The 14,759-nt window shown below is 38.2% G+C and overlaps 1 pseudogene; it reads right to left on the bottom strand.

The window, feature by feature from the left end:
• Window positions 1-12,190: 12,190 nt before the first annotated feature.
• On the bottom strand, window positions 12,191-13,938 carry LOC120183117 (annotated as a pseudogene).
• Window positions 13,939-14,759: the final 821 nt, after the last annotated feature.

The following is a 14,759-nucleotide window of genomic DNA, read 5'->3' as shown; positions in this document are numbered from 1 at the left end:
ACCGAGAGTTTTCGCTCCTATCTTATGGGGAAATCATCACCATTGATGCTTCGACCATAGCTAGAGACCTTGTTCTAAACCTCATAGGGATTGATAATGAGCGAGACATCGTACCTCTTCCCTTCAAACCAACTCAAGTGTTAGTCTCCCTAACATTCATGAACACTTTCTTAATTTGATTATCTCTTGGTGGTTTCAACCATCCGGAGGTAAATATTCTACATTCGTAACATGACATTTGGTGGCTTCATTACTTCCAAACAACAAGTGGTTAACTTTGCTCAAATTGTATTTGGGGAACTTGTTGACACCGTTAACAACATTTCTTCAAAGTGAGTTGAATCCCTTATCTATGGTTTCCTTTTAAGCCATATATTCGTCAAAGATAATATCAGGATGGGAATAATCGGAATAAGTGGAAACAAAAAGGGAAGCAAGCTATTGGTTCTTCTTCTAGAGCACCTCAACATCAAGACAACAATCTGATACACAATGTAGATGATCTGGTAAATCGTGTTCTTATCGATCCTCCTCGAGTCGATGGTGAGGATTCGAGTGTTATTTCTCCTTAATTCCAAACGTTCATAGAGAAGATGGAAATGAGGTTTTCCACCATAGAGTCTCACTTCATAACTCTGGGACTCAAGTTTCTGAGATTGGTGCTATACAGTTGTCTTTGGAGGCGATGTATATTGACTCCCGACTTGATTTTCATGTTAGATTCGACATGGTGAAAGGTAAGATTGACTCTTTCTCGTGAATTTACTTCCTTCTACGCTCCTTCTTCGGATCATGGTCTCTTCCGTCGGTCACCTGGTCGTTTTTTTCTTGATTGATTGTTTATTATTTGCTCATGTTTGGTCTTGCATTTGACTATTTGGATGCCTTTATGCTTTTGGATACTATACTTTGATACTTTGATGCTCGAATATTTGGATGATTTTGGATTTGGATGTTATTTTTCCTACTTTGCTTGTGGATTTGGATATTTTATGCACATGGATTCTTTTTGATAATTATGTTTTTGTATGCTTGTTATGGTTTATAAATTTGATGTTTGAGACATGTTTTCTTTATGACCATTATCATTGCTTAAGAATATATTTATGTTGACTAACTTCTTTTAGCATATTTAATCTTCACTGCTTGCGATTATATATTGTTTAAACTTTTGATTTAACAAAAAGGGAAGAAATGTTAAAGTAAGTGGGAGTATATTTCAAAAATCTTAAAATTTTTCAAAGGTTTTGTTATATCAAAAAGGGGAGATTGTTGAACCATGCTTTGAAATTTTGATATACCAAAAGTAAATAAGTATAAAGAAATTTAAGATTTTTTAATTCAATTTTGAAGCTTATATTCGATTCAACCATTCGAATATAGAAATTCCTTTTAAAATAAAAACTCCATCTTTACTCTTTACTCTTTTGAAAAACTCATGTCATATACTTGAAATACTTTTCAAACATTTTAAAAAGGGTTTCAGATCTTAATCAAGTCAAAAAACAATTTTTAACCCTAGAGTACTGGTACTACAAGAATAGTATTGATACTGTTCATGATATCGATACTAATATGTAAAAAACACTGTAGTACCGATATTAATGTGTAAAAATACACTAAAGTAACGATACTGGTACCGAATCTTCCTTTAAGTTTTTGACAAACACGATTCCAGTAGGCTATTTTCGTACTGATACTCTCGGAGTATCAATACTGGTATCTATAATCTAAGTGGAGTACCAAAATGGTATCATACTCTAAGTGGAGTGTCGATACTCCCGTCTCACCAACAACTAGATTTTTGTAATTAATACAGGTAATACTGATACTCCAAGTCTGAGTACTGATACTCAAGGCGTCTGGACGTCATTTATTGCGGGAAAATTCATCCTAATGACTCTATTAACTCCCAAAAACCCAAACGGCTAGAATTGAATGAAGTGGTATAAAAACAAGATTCCAAGTCATATGTGAAGACAAAAGATTATAGAGAAAGCCAGAGCAATCATATTGAGTCAAATCAAGTCAACATTCTTAAGTATTCTTTTTGCTTTCAAAGAACACTTTTGAACTCATTTGTTTTATTTGTTGAGTGTTCTTATTTGTTATTGAATTGTGCAAACACATTCCAAGTGAGGTTTTTTGAGTTTGCTATTTGTAATTTTTCTTAGAAAGGGTTGTACACTTGAGACTTTGGGGTGTAAGTCTAAGTGAGTTGTAAGGTTACACTTGTCCTAAAAGGTTTGAACAAATTAGTGAATTTGTTGAAATCCTTGGTATGGAAGCTAAGTTAGTGGATGTAAACTTCATTGAGAAAGTTGAACCACTTTAAAATTACTTGTGTCAATTTTCTTGCAAAAAGCTTCCATCAATTTTTATTTGCCAATTCACCCCCTCTTGGCTATTTCATTGGTTCGGTTGACTCAACGCATGCCATTAAATGCTAAGTGCTAGTAGTTTGATTGACAACAATTAAAAGGTTAGGTGGTCTGATTGACAAAATTAAAAGATTGATAGTTAAAATAAAAGGGATAAATAGTTAAGTGGCCATTGATATAGTTTACCCTTTATTTTATGATTTCCTTCTCATGGTCTATTGTAGATGGTTCCTCCACCCGTTTTTGACACGATCATTGGGTCCCAATCTCGGTCCCTTAATCAACTATCAAATTTGGGATGGGGTTATTGATGATGATCTTAAAGTCTGTGAACCTACGAACTGAAATGGTACGCGGGACTTCCAAAATCTAAACAATGTGCTCAATCCGACGATGATCCAGCACCTTCATAACATTCTCGCTCCCTTACCACCGCTGGAACTGATATTTGTACCTGACACAATGATAAACAAGGTGAGTTCTCAGTCAAGTTAGTCTACCTTCAACTTTTGCAATAAAATTGAGAATCCAGAGACACCAAATGGTCCATTATCTGGAAACTCCATGTGCCTGAAAGAATCAAACACTTTCTGTGGCTCAATGTTCGGGTAAGCTGTTGTCAATCTTACCCGTTGGCATCCCCCCACTAACAGCCCTCGTTGCAACTTTTGTGACCTTCACGACGAATCCGATTTACATATTCTTCGTGATTGCAAAGATACTGAGGGTCTGGACGATTGCCATTCAACGCCAACATCTCCCCGATTTATTCAATCTCCCTCTGGAAGCTTGGTTACTTCAGAATTTAATACTAACCAACTTTTAAGCGGGACTGCCATCCCTTGGAAAGTCTTCTTTTCTTCTCTTTTATGGCAGGGTGGAAACGCCGGAATACGAACCTCTTTGAAGGTGGAAGCATGACAATGATGGCCTTCTCCACATGAGCACAACCTGGGCTCATTCCTACACTTTTCCCGACAGTCTACCAACGCCCGATCCAAGCTACCCTAGCACGGAGCAAATCCAACGGAACACTGCTAACTTCAGTTGGGCCGCTCTCAACACCGACGGTGCCCTCAGTCGTACTTCCAACTTCGGATCTGCAGGAGCTGTTTCGAAGCCATGATGAAAACTGGGTTGTAGGCTTCAACAAACATCTCGGAATTACGACCACCCTCAAAGCCAAATTTTGAGGGATCTATAAAGGCCTTATTCTTGAATGGTTTTGTGGTTTCGACTTTCGAACATGTCCAATGTCATACTGACAGCGCTGAAGCACATGCTCTCATCACTTCTCCGACTTCTTCATCGTCAGCCATCTCCTTGTTCAAGCAATCACCCAAGTCTGTTCCCAAGCTTAGGTCGTCGACTTTAACGGTTTAACCTCATCAAAAGGGAAGCGAACTTTGCAGCTAATTCAATTGCTAAAACTCCCACCAAACCAGATGGCACTACCTCATTTCACGGAAGCTCCTCACGCTCTTAATGATATCCTCTCTAGAGACTGTAATGGTCCTCCTCGTGCTCAACACACTCAACGCATGACTTAAGGCTTTTGCCTCCTTTATATTAAAAAGAAAATCAAGCCTTCAAAGTTAAGAATCGCTATCTAAAGCAAAATTATAACTTTTCTGAATTGAAAAACATAATTGCCTATTAGCAATCAAATCGCTATGGGTTAACCGAATAATTTTTTTTATTAAAAAAAGTTAATTAATGGATATTGAAGAATATCACCTGAACATGATCATAATAATACTAAATTCAGATTTTTTATGAACATGAAAAAGAAAAGAAAATATAAAAAATCGATGTTGTCAAACTTAAAATTCATCCCCATTGAGTTTTCAAATTAAGGAAAATAGATTAAACCCCAAATATTTAGTCATTTACTCAATAATATAATGTTCATTCAAATTAGTAACATTAAACAGTAAATTGATGGCGTACGATGTCATATAGAATCATCAAACAGAAAGTTAGGTAGTGTACGATACTAAAGGAAAAAACTGATCAACTGTGGCATTCCTTAATCATCCAATGAAGATTTTAGTTTTTACATTGTGCAATTGAAAAAAACTAAGCGATAAACTTCAATATCCAGATAGCAAAATAATAATAATAATAATAAATAAATAAATAAATTCAAATCTAATATACATTTCATTCTAATGATTCACCACGATTTGGTGATGATGCACCTTATTAGAACTAAATCATATTAAATATAAAAAATAATTAGGATATAATCATCTCGAATCATCAAGAATAAAATACTAGATGCAGAAGCATGCCTGTATTAAATGATAGGTTGAAATCATTGAATCTTTTATTGGTTGTAATCTTCCAAAAAGATAGAATTCTCTTATAAACTCTAAAGGGATAAGAAATACGAGATGATATATTTCTTGAGAATCATAGCCCAATTATATAGTTGATTTAAAAATAAGTTATTATATGTACTTATTACTCCGTCCCTCGTCAAATTATAAATACAACTTAAATAGTATCTACACTTTTATTTCTGAGATACTTCTAATACCTATGACTTTATAAGATAATTTATCATTTAATTAATTCATATTTTATGAACAATATACATTAAAAATATGTATCCATAATTATGATTTAATCCAACAAAATATTTGCTTTATTCATTCTCCCCCTTTGGACCAAGATCATGAACAGTTAATACACAACTGGACTTCAGGGTGCATCTTATTATTTTCAAAGTATTAATGGAGATGGAAAGAGGGGAAATCTTATTGTTTTAACATTGCAGAACAGATAAAAAGCCTTATGGCATCCTCAGATATTCAAGCTGATGTGAAGGCTTTAGCAAAGCCATTGTTTAGATTTCAATTTTCAATAATATGGTGGAAATATGTTTTGCAGCATGAATGATGGCTTCACTTGACTTTTCGCATTAATAAACTGTTCTATAATAATTGCAAAGAGAAAGGCATTTAATCTTGATGCAGCTTAGAAATTTAAGGATAAAACTATAACCAGTAATGTTTAGTCTGTGCTTTCTCAAAATACAGATGTACCAGCATCAGTAAAACACGCAAATTAGCTTCCCTGCAATGGCTTTTCTGCTTTCCAACAAACTGTATTACAAGCGCTTCTTTCCTTTATTCTTTTAATGTCTTGGGTGGCCTTGATAATGAAGGTAATCTGCATTAAGGTGCTAATTTTAAGCTTACTTTCCCATTCTGAATAGGCTTAAATATGCATTTGGTACATGAATTAGGTACCTTCTTCAAAATTTGTATTTGAACTTGGCACCTGCTAAACTGGTACATAAATTCCTGATGTCTTGATGATTCCTAGACTTTAATTTCATTCATTGTTTTTGGTACATTTAATAAATATTTACAAATTTTAAAGTTTTTTAATCATCATTAACATGTGGTATCTTATGCTATCATGTCATCCAAAGTTAACACCGTTAATAAAAATACTAAACCAATGATGAAATTAAGTTTAAGTACCAACTTGGGAGCAAAAATTTTCTACATACCAACATGGGAGAAGATGCCTAGTTCAGGTAGCAAAAAATTCTTGAAGTATTAACTTAGGGAAAGATGTCTAGTTCATGTACCAAATATATTTTACGCAATTTGAATACGGATTATAAGCTTATTGCCACGGGGCTAGACTTCTGCTAGTCGATTCGTGCGGTTCTTAGATGATTTTAGGTCGAAACGACGCCTAAGTCAGCCTTAACCACGTCCTTGTGAGTCTATGGCTCACTAAATGACGAACACCCCGGTAGGGTTAGGCAGCAACACAGAAGCAAAATACTACTGGGGCTAATCCAAGCCACCTAGGTTGAAGCAGATTTCGAAAACTCGAGCACTATTGGGACTTTCTAAGTGACCACGAATTGAATCACTTTGGAACTTTGAAAGAACTCGGAAAGGAACACTCTCGAGGCTATCTCATCCCTCATGATCGACAACAAGCCAAAAAGGCTTCAGCACAAAGGGAACAAGCCGACAAGGCTAGAAAGCTAAAAAAATGAACTCAGAGAGTAAGAATAAATGCCTAAGTTTTATTACTCTGAAAGAATGGAAGATGGAATGGTTACAAATAAGGGGAAGAGCTCCCTATTTATAGTTGAGGCCCTCAAGATCCAACGGTCTAGATCAAAGTACATCGACGACTTAGATTGAATCCTACCTTATCCAGAACTCTATCTCTAAGGAATTTGAATTCAAAAAAATATTATCCATAATTAAGTATTTATCTCCTTAATTATTGGATAATATTATCCTTTATAGAATCTTCCAAGGAATGGACCAGCTCTGATGGTTCTAGGCAAGCCCAACACTCTGTATTATTCTCCTACAGAAATATGCACACACATTTCTTGGCCTGAATCCACGAGCCTTGACAAAATTGCCCCCATCAAACATGTAACACGTTTGTCGCTTCTCTCGGACGCCTCGGACTTGATCCTTCACGGACTCGTAAGCATTCTCCAAGAATTGGGCCAATTCATCATGCCCAACAAGCCCAAGTCTGTGTAATAAAACCCTTCTTGTGAACATTTGCGCCTGTCCATGGACCCAAAACTTTAGTCCGTGACATTCTCCCCCAATTGATCTAGTGACACCCTCGTCGCTAGGTGAGAACACTTGGTCTTGATCACCTTGGACTCTTTAACAAAATACCTTTGCTTGCTCGCCTTGGTTAACACCATCATGTTTTTTCATCGTCTAACACATCGTGGCATTCATCTCAAGCTTAGGAAATTCATCCTACCCGTTTACATTCACCCAAACAAGGATACTTTTGATCGAGCGGAAAAGACTCGGATACTCTGGTAACATACAACACGACAACTCAGATTCTTCGATAACACTCGCTTGTCCCTAAGAACTCTGAAAGTCTAGTCCCTTTCAACCTTTGATAATTCCGTAAAAAGATGGCTAGGTCGTCGACCTATGCTCATCAGTGATGGCGAATCATACTCAACACTTGGAACGTGTTTGAGATGTCCCTCGATCTCCCTCAGCACATTTATTCTATGTGTCAGCCCTTCTTACTCCACAAAGTCTGGCACTCCACACACCAATACTTCTATCCTGAAGTTCAGTACTTTTACTCGCATCGGCACTTCATCCATTTAAGTCCGATGCGACTCCCACCCTCTTACATGGGTGACAATCTCTCGTCCATCATGTCCCTCGAAGGCTTGGACTCCATCAACCACTTCTCTGTTCTCTCTTCGATGGTAGTCCCCAAAATAGTATTCTTCTTCATCGAAACCTCTTTAGAATTGACAGTCTTGATCGCCCCCTTCGATGGCTCGACTTTCAAACCAAGATTGTCGGCAGCCTTCTTTGACATGAACAAATCAATTGCCCCCGTGTCTATTAAGGCAACTCTCGATTATCTCACAACGTTGATGTTCACACATCAACCCATTCTGCTTTCGGCCACCACTTGCCTTGGCAAACTCAAAGTCATTGAGCCAAGTCTCACTACCTCATTGACCCTATCTTTACCCATGTATTTGGATAACTCGATCTTGGGCTTGTCCATCTTCTCGGACCACTCAACTTTATCCAGGCAAGCTTCCAACTCTTGTGACCCCTTACTTTGGTGGCCTTCTGTTTGCTCATTTCTTTCCCTCGACTTAAGGAACATGTCAGCTTTACTTGTTCTAACATCACACATGTCTTCTCTAGACATGTGAACACCACTTGAACGATCAGTGCTCAAATGTTCACCATTCGAACAAACTCCACTCGAAGAGCCTTTCTCCTCATCACTGGACTAACCCTCATCTCGGATTCTTTGCCACTACCCACAGCTTTCAAGCTTGGACATCTTCTTGAAAGTTCTATGATGGACTCGGCGGCTATCAAGGTTTTAGACAACTCCTTGATTCCCCTTTCTCCGTCACCATCTTTTCCCATGGCTTCAATCCATTTGTGAAGGTGAAGAATGCATCTTCTTTAGACTAATCTGGGACTTTGAGCATGTATTCCTTGAACTGACTCGCATACTCCTTCAATATCTCATCATGTAAGACTCAACTTACACCATGTCTGACTCTCGGTATGCACTGAGTTCAACTGCTCTTGAAACGATTCAGGCTCCCTATCTTTACCCATGTATTTGGATAACTCGATCTTGGGCTTGTCCTCTTCTCGGACCACTCAACTTTATCCAGGCAAGCTTCCAACTCTTGTGACCCCTTACTTTGGTGGCCTTCTGTTTGCTCATTTCTTTCCCTCGACTTAAGGAACATGTCAGCTTTACTTGTTCTAACATCACACATGTCTTCTCTAGACATGTGAACACCACTTGAACGATCAGTGCTCAATGTTCACCATTCGAACAAACTCCACTCGAAGAGCCTTTCTCCTCATCACTGACTAACCCTCTCGGATTCTTTTGCCACTACCCACAGCTTTCACTTCAGCTTGGACATCTTCTTGACTCCAAGTTCTATGATGGACTCGGCGGCTATCAAGGTTTTAGACAACTCCTTGATTCCCCTTTTCTCCGTCACCATCTTTTCCCATGGCTTCAATCCATTTGTGAAGGTGAAGAATGCATCTTCTTTAGACTAATCTGGGACTTTGAGCATGTATTCCTTGAACTGACTCGCATATCCTTCAATATCTCATCATGTCTAAGACTCATCAACTTACACCATGTCTGACTCTCGGTATGCACTGAGTTCAACTGCTCTTGAAACGATTCAGGCTCTTTTCACCCTTTGTCAACTCTAGCTTCCACAACAACGACTACCTCCTCGGCATCCTTGGCAAGCTCCTTGGCAACATTGGGTTTAGGCAACCCATCATTCTTATGGCTTTTGTTGAACCTTGGCAGAAGTAAACAACATGAACCAAGCTTGGCAGGCTCGCTACTCTCGGCCTTGTCCTTTCCCTTGGACTGCTTGATTCGATTTGGGCATTCCCGCACCATGTGTGAATCTTTGCACCAGAAACACTCCAGTTGCTTCTGTTTATTACCCTCGGCTTCTTGCTTAGCCCTTGGGTTTCTCGCCAAACTTTACTTCATCAGTGCAATCACGCACTTTATGTTGTCCACCACACTTGAAACACTTCAATGGCTCTCGTCTTTTACCCTCGCTTCCCTGCTTTGCCACTTGCATTGCCACCTAGCTTCTCTTCATTTGGGAAACATAGGAAACACTTCAGTGGATCTCGCTTATTTACCCTTGACTTTCCTGCACCACTCATATTTGCGCCGAGCCTCGCTCCTGGCTTGACTGCTTTGACACCCGCAATCACACATCTTGGCTACTTCCCCTTTTGACTTGTCTTCTCCTTTGACAATGGCAGCAAGCGATTCTTCTCGGGACATCCTCTTATCAAGTGAGGACCATCACAGAAATAGCATTTAAGTGGCTTGCTACTTACATTATTCTTTGACACGGACTTGGCATTCCCATGATTCCAAGATGGCTTTATCCGACCATGATCAGTCGATGCCACTTCTTGGCTACTCAAAGAGCTTTCTTCTCCATCTATCCGTTGTCCCTTGTCATGGTCCCCCCATATTCACCACTATCTCAGGAATGGGCCTGGATGACTCATCTTTGGTTGGCTTGACTCCTGTAAGCTCACACCTTGACTCGGCTACAGCTTTGGCTTTTGAAAAACTCTGGGCATCACCTTGCTCACTGGTAGACATCGCCCCTGATCTAAGCCCTTCGACGAAGGTCTTGAGCATACCACCATCACTCATTGCTCTTTTGCACATGAGTAGCTCTCTCTTGAGCCCATCCATCTATTCCTTCAAGGCTATCACCTCAACCCTGATTACATTACTCATCTCTATCAACGTCCAATCGTGGAGACTTCGTTGTGCCACGTCCTTGAACCCATCCCTCTGGACTCTAGCTGTTCAAGACGCCATAACTCTGGACCTCCTTGGCTTCCTCAGTGAAGCTCTCAAGGTTCTTGATCTTTATCTCCAGCGATCCTGGGATAACCCCACACTTTGTTTCCCTAGCTCAAACACACCACCATGGCTCTTCATGCCATTCTCTGTGGGAACAACTCCTCTTTGTTGTTTAATCTCGCTTTATTTCCACAAATTTGTCTGGAACACTCGTTGAATCCACAACGGCTTCCTTCCACTTGTTATGATTTCTTGTCACAAGACAAGCTCGAATCACTGTTGAATCCAACACCTACACTCCGACTTGCTTTGACCCACTTCCACCAAACACATACAAACTGATCGTTGTCTGCCCACAACGACTCGCTCTGTCACCACTTACCACAAGATCAGCGTGAAAACACTTTTGTTACTCCAACAACTTGTTATGACACCACTTGTGACGGGGCTACAGCTCTGATACCACCTGTCACGGGGCTAGACTTCTGTTACTCGATTCGTGTGACACTTAGATGATTTCTAGGTCAAAATGACGCCTAAGTCAACCTTAACCATGTTCTTGTGAGTCTCTGGCTCACTAAGCGACGAACACACCTGATAGGGTTAGGCAGCAACGCAGAAGCAACGCACTAGTAGGGCTAATCCAAGCCACCTAGGTTGAAGTGGATCTCAGAAGCTCGAGCACTGTGGGGACTTTCTAAGTCACCACGACTTGAATCACTTTGGAACTTTGAAAGAACTCGGAAAGGAACACTCTCGAGGCTATCTCAGCCCTCATGATCGGCAACACAAACCATAAAGGCTTTAGCACAACGGGGAACAAGCCGAGAAGGCTAGAAAACTAGAAACAAATGAACTCAGAGAGAGTAAGAATAATGCCTGAGTTTTATTAATCTGAAAGAATGAAAGTGATGGAATGGTTACAAATGAGGGGAGGAGCTCTCTATTTATAGTGAGGCCCTCAAGATCCAACGATCTAGATCAAAGTACATCGACGACTTAAATTGAATCCTACCTTATCAAGAACTTTATCTCTAAGACATTTGAATTCAAATAAAACATTATCTATAATTATGTATTTATCTTCTTAATTATTGGATAATATTATCCTTTCTGAAATCTTCCAAGGAACGGGCCAGGTTTGATAGTTCTGGGCAAGCCCAACACTCTGTATTATTCTCCTACAGAAATATGCGCACATATGTCTCGGTCCGAATCCACTAGCCTTGACAAAATTGCCCCTATCGAACATGTAACTCGTCGCTTTTCCCGGACAACTCGGACTTGATCCTCACAGACTCGTATGCATTCTCCAAAAATTAGGCCAACTCATCATGCCCAACAAGCCCAAGTCTGCGCAATAGAACCCCTCTTATGGACATTTGCGCCAATGTCCATGGACTCAAAACCATTAGGAAAAGGTTGTCTTCACATACGATGTTGTTGGTTTCTAGGAGAAGGTTCTGGTTTGCGATTTCTACTCTCTAGCTCACACCCTCTTGGTGCTTCACTCTTGTTTACCTTTCTCAATTCCATGTCCAACTCTGTTTATTCTATTTCAGGGTCACAAAACTTGAAATTGTCATCGTAAATGGTGACGGTATCCTCGGCAGTTACATGGATCCGAGGAAGGATTAATGATGGTTTTGTGTGCTGAGCCCTGCCAGAAGCGGAATACTCCAAATTTAGGGAATGGTCGTTTATTTTCACCTTAGTTCTTGAAGTAATATGCCTGCTGGTACATTTGAACTGTTTTCTTGTATTCCGACCATACGATAATAAATCTTAGTTGATGATGTTAGGCAGAAAACAGGCACTTAATGTTCTGTTTTGTTTATGGGTAAAGGGAAAATAATAGACTGGTACATTTGGCAAATTATATAGAAAAACTAGTGGTAAATGTTGAAATTCTATTATTAATCTTTATATGCTACATTTAGAAAAATAATTGAAGCAAAGCAAAGTCCTCTAAAATGTTCTGCGGAAGCCCATCCTTTCTTTTCCAACTCACTCCTCAATGCCTGTAAGGAGAAAAAAATTATCACTTAATTTATGACTAAACTTTTGCTTATATTTATTTCATTTTTTTTTGGAACTTATTGATTGACTTGACCTAAATGGTAAAATAGAATGTTATTTTCTGTAAAAGACTCAAGTTAAAGTTTAAGTAATTATTTACGACTAAAAAATTATGCTTATTTTTTTACCTTGATTCTTTTCCGGTTGACGTCGAAATCGAAGCTCCCAATCCTTGAAACTGATCGGTACTCCTCGGTGAATTCTTACCCTGTGGAAACTAGAACTCCACATCATCCACAAACTGTGGAAGAACACATAAAATAGAAATTCAGTGACGCTAATTTGCTTGATTGTGTTTGGTAATTAATAAGAACACAACATAGAAAGCTTACCCCTAAAATGGGACTTTGATATTCAACACGCACGTAATCGTCTTTCTTCTCCGCAATTTTGGGTGTATATTTGTCTGGCTTCGTTGATTTTATCTGCAATATGCCGTATTATTAGTGATTCTATACTTGAAAAATGCCATTTTACATTGGGTATTCAAGATTATCCATCAGTTTGAAAAGCTTCACCACTTGAAGAAGCTCTCCATTGCCACTTCTTGTGTCACCGGCTTTTTCCTATTACGCCCTCCATTGTAATTCCTTCATATACACAGAATCAGAGTGTATCACATTCTTTGACGATGTATGAAAGAGGGTCGGTGCACATTTTTCATGCGTTGCGCCGTTGACCCCACCAAAATTGACATTTCCAGTTTCAGGAAAAAAGGGTTTACCAAGGAGGAGCGTAGTGGGTGTATCACTGACATTCTCGGAGGTGGATATGCAATTGTTGGTTGCAGGACAAAGCGATAGAGATGGCGGATTTTTCTGCACTCCCAGATATTCTGGCTTTTTCCCACTGCATCATCTTTTACCCATTTATAAGAAGCACCCAAAGATTAAAAAAAAGGAAATGGGGCTAGAAGCGTGGACACAAACCTGAAACTGAAGATGGCTCCTACAACAGCCAATTCGCTACTCCTCAATATTATTTCCCTTCAAAAATTAGTAGAAAAATTTCAGCTTCGGTTCTAACGGATTATGATGAATATATGTGACCACTTAGACAGAGAGATAATAAGGTAGGTTACCTTCGAGGAATTTGGCGGTGGGGCTTATCCTTGGATTGAGAAAGGACGATGCGTGCAAGTTTGGGGATATTGCGGAATTGGGCATTCCTTTGGTATTGTAGAGAAAGCTTGGTGACTGCATTGATGCCCTTCCTCTTCTCGTCTCTGTTCCTTGGTTGCGAGCTGAGCGTTTTAATAGAGCAGCCTGAACGCCACCGGCCATGTCGTTTCACCACACGTTATCAATTTTTTTTTGGGGTGTTTTATCTTTTGAAATTTTAAAAGGTTACTTCATTTATCCCAAAATATTAACCCTATTAAAAAATTCGATAACCAATTAAATACATCACGTCATCTTTTAAATTTATTTTTTATTTGAAAAATAAAAATTAATTTAAAATGTAAAACATATAATATGTCAAAAATGTCCTTTTTCCCACCTCCATTATCCCTTTCTTCACCTTCTTTTCTCACCTCCTTGCACCATAACTCAATGTTTGATCTCGAGTTCAAGATAGAGTCCATGAGAGTGTACGACGAAGAATTTTTGAACACCCATCTTGATAGAGATGCAACAGCCCTTCCTTAATCATCAATATGATGGTAGACGAGTACAATTTAAAAATTATTAATGAGTTATTTAAAATATTTTTTTATATTTTTATTATAGTTTAAGTTAATATTTTTATATATCATAGTATTATCAATTATAAATATAATTTAAATTTGTATTTTCATTTCTCACATAATGTTTATAATGGACGTTTTATCTTTTTAAATTCACATTTTAACAATAATTTCAAACAATTAATTTTAAATTGTACATTTAATGACTTTTAAAAATTCTTTATATTACACTTTTAAAAGTCAATTTTCAAAAATCTTCTTACTCTCACAAGAAGCATGCAAGCTTACATTTACATGGATTAAAGTTTGACCAGTCATTTGCACATAAATATTTACAAGGAAGTATTGAAAACTATAGTGTAAATAAATATAAAAATACAAGGATGGCATAAAATCAATCTATTTATAATATTAGTTTTTTACCTGGAAAGTTGTAAGATTTGCATATATTGATTTAAGGTTTGAGCATTCGCTTCAGAAGTTCGCTCGTCACCCATCAATGGTTGTGAAATAGTATAATGCCGATTTCAATATAAATTTTCAATATAACATCATAAAAGAATATAAGGTTTTCATGGTTAGTAAATTTTTAATACCATACACACAATTAAAATGTTTTTTTTTCTCTAGTTTTAATCCTTCATTCATGGTCATTACACTGAAAATGGATTAAAAATCAGAAGAAAATGACAATGGAAAATGAGATTTTAGGGATTAAA

The sequence above is a fragment of the Hibiscus syriacus genome, unplaced genomic scaffold (genome assembly GCF_006381635.1).
Source record: "Hibiscus syriacus cultivar Baekdansim isolate YM2019G1 unplaced genomic scaffold, ASM638163v2 tig00112738_pilon, whole genome shotgun sequence".
Classification (NCBI taxonomy): Eukaryota; Viridiplantae; Streptophyta; class Magnoliopsida; order Malvales; family Malvaceae; genus Hibiscus; species Hibiscus syriacus.
Note: the sequence above shows the minus strand (reverse complement) of the source record. Positions and strands in the feature narration are given on the sequence as shown.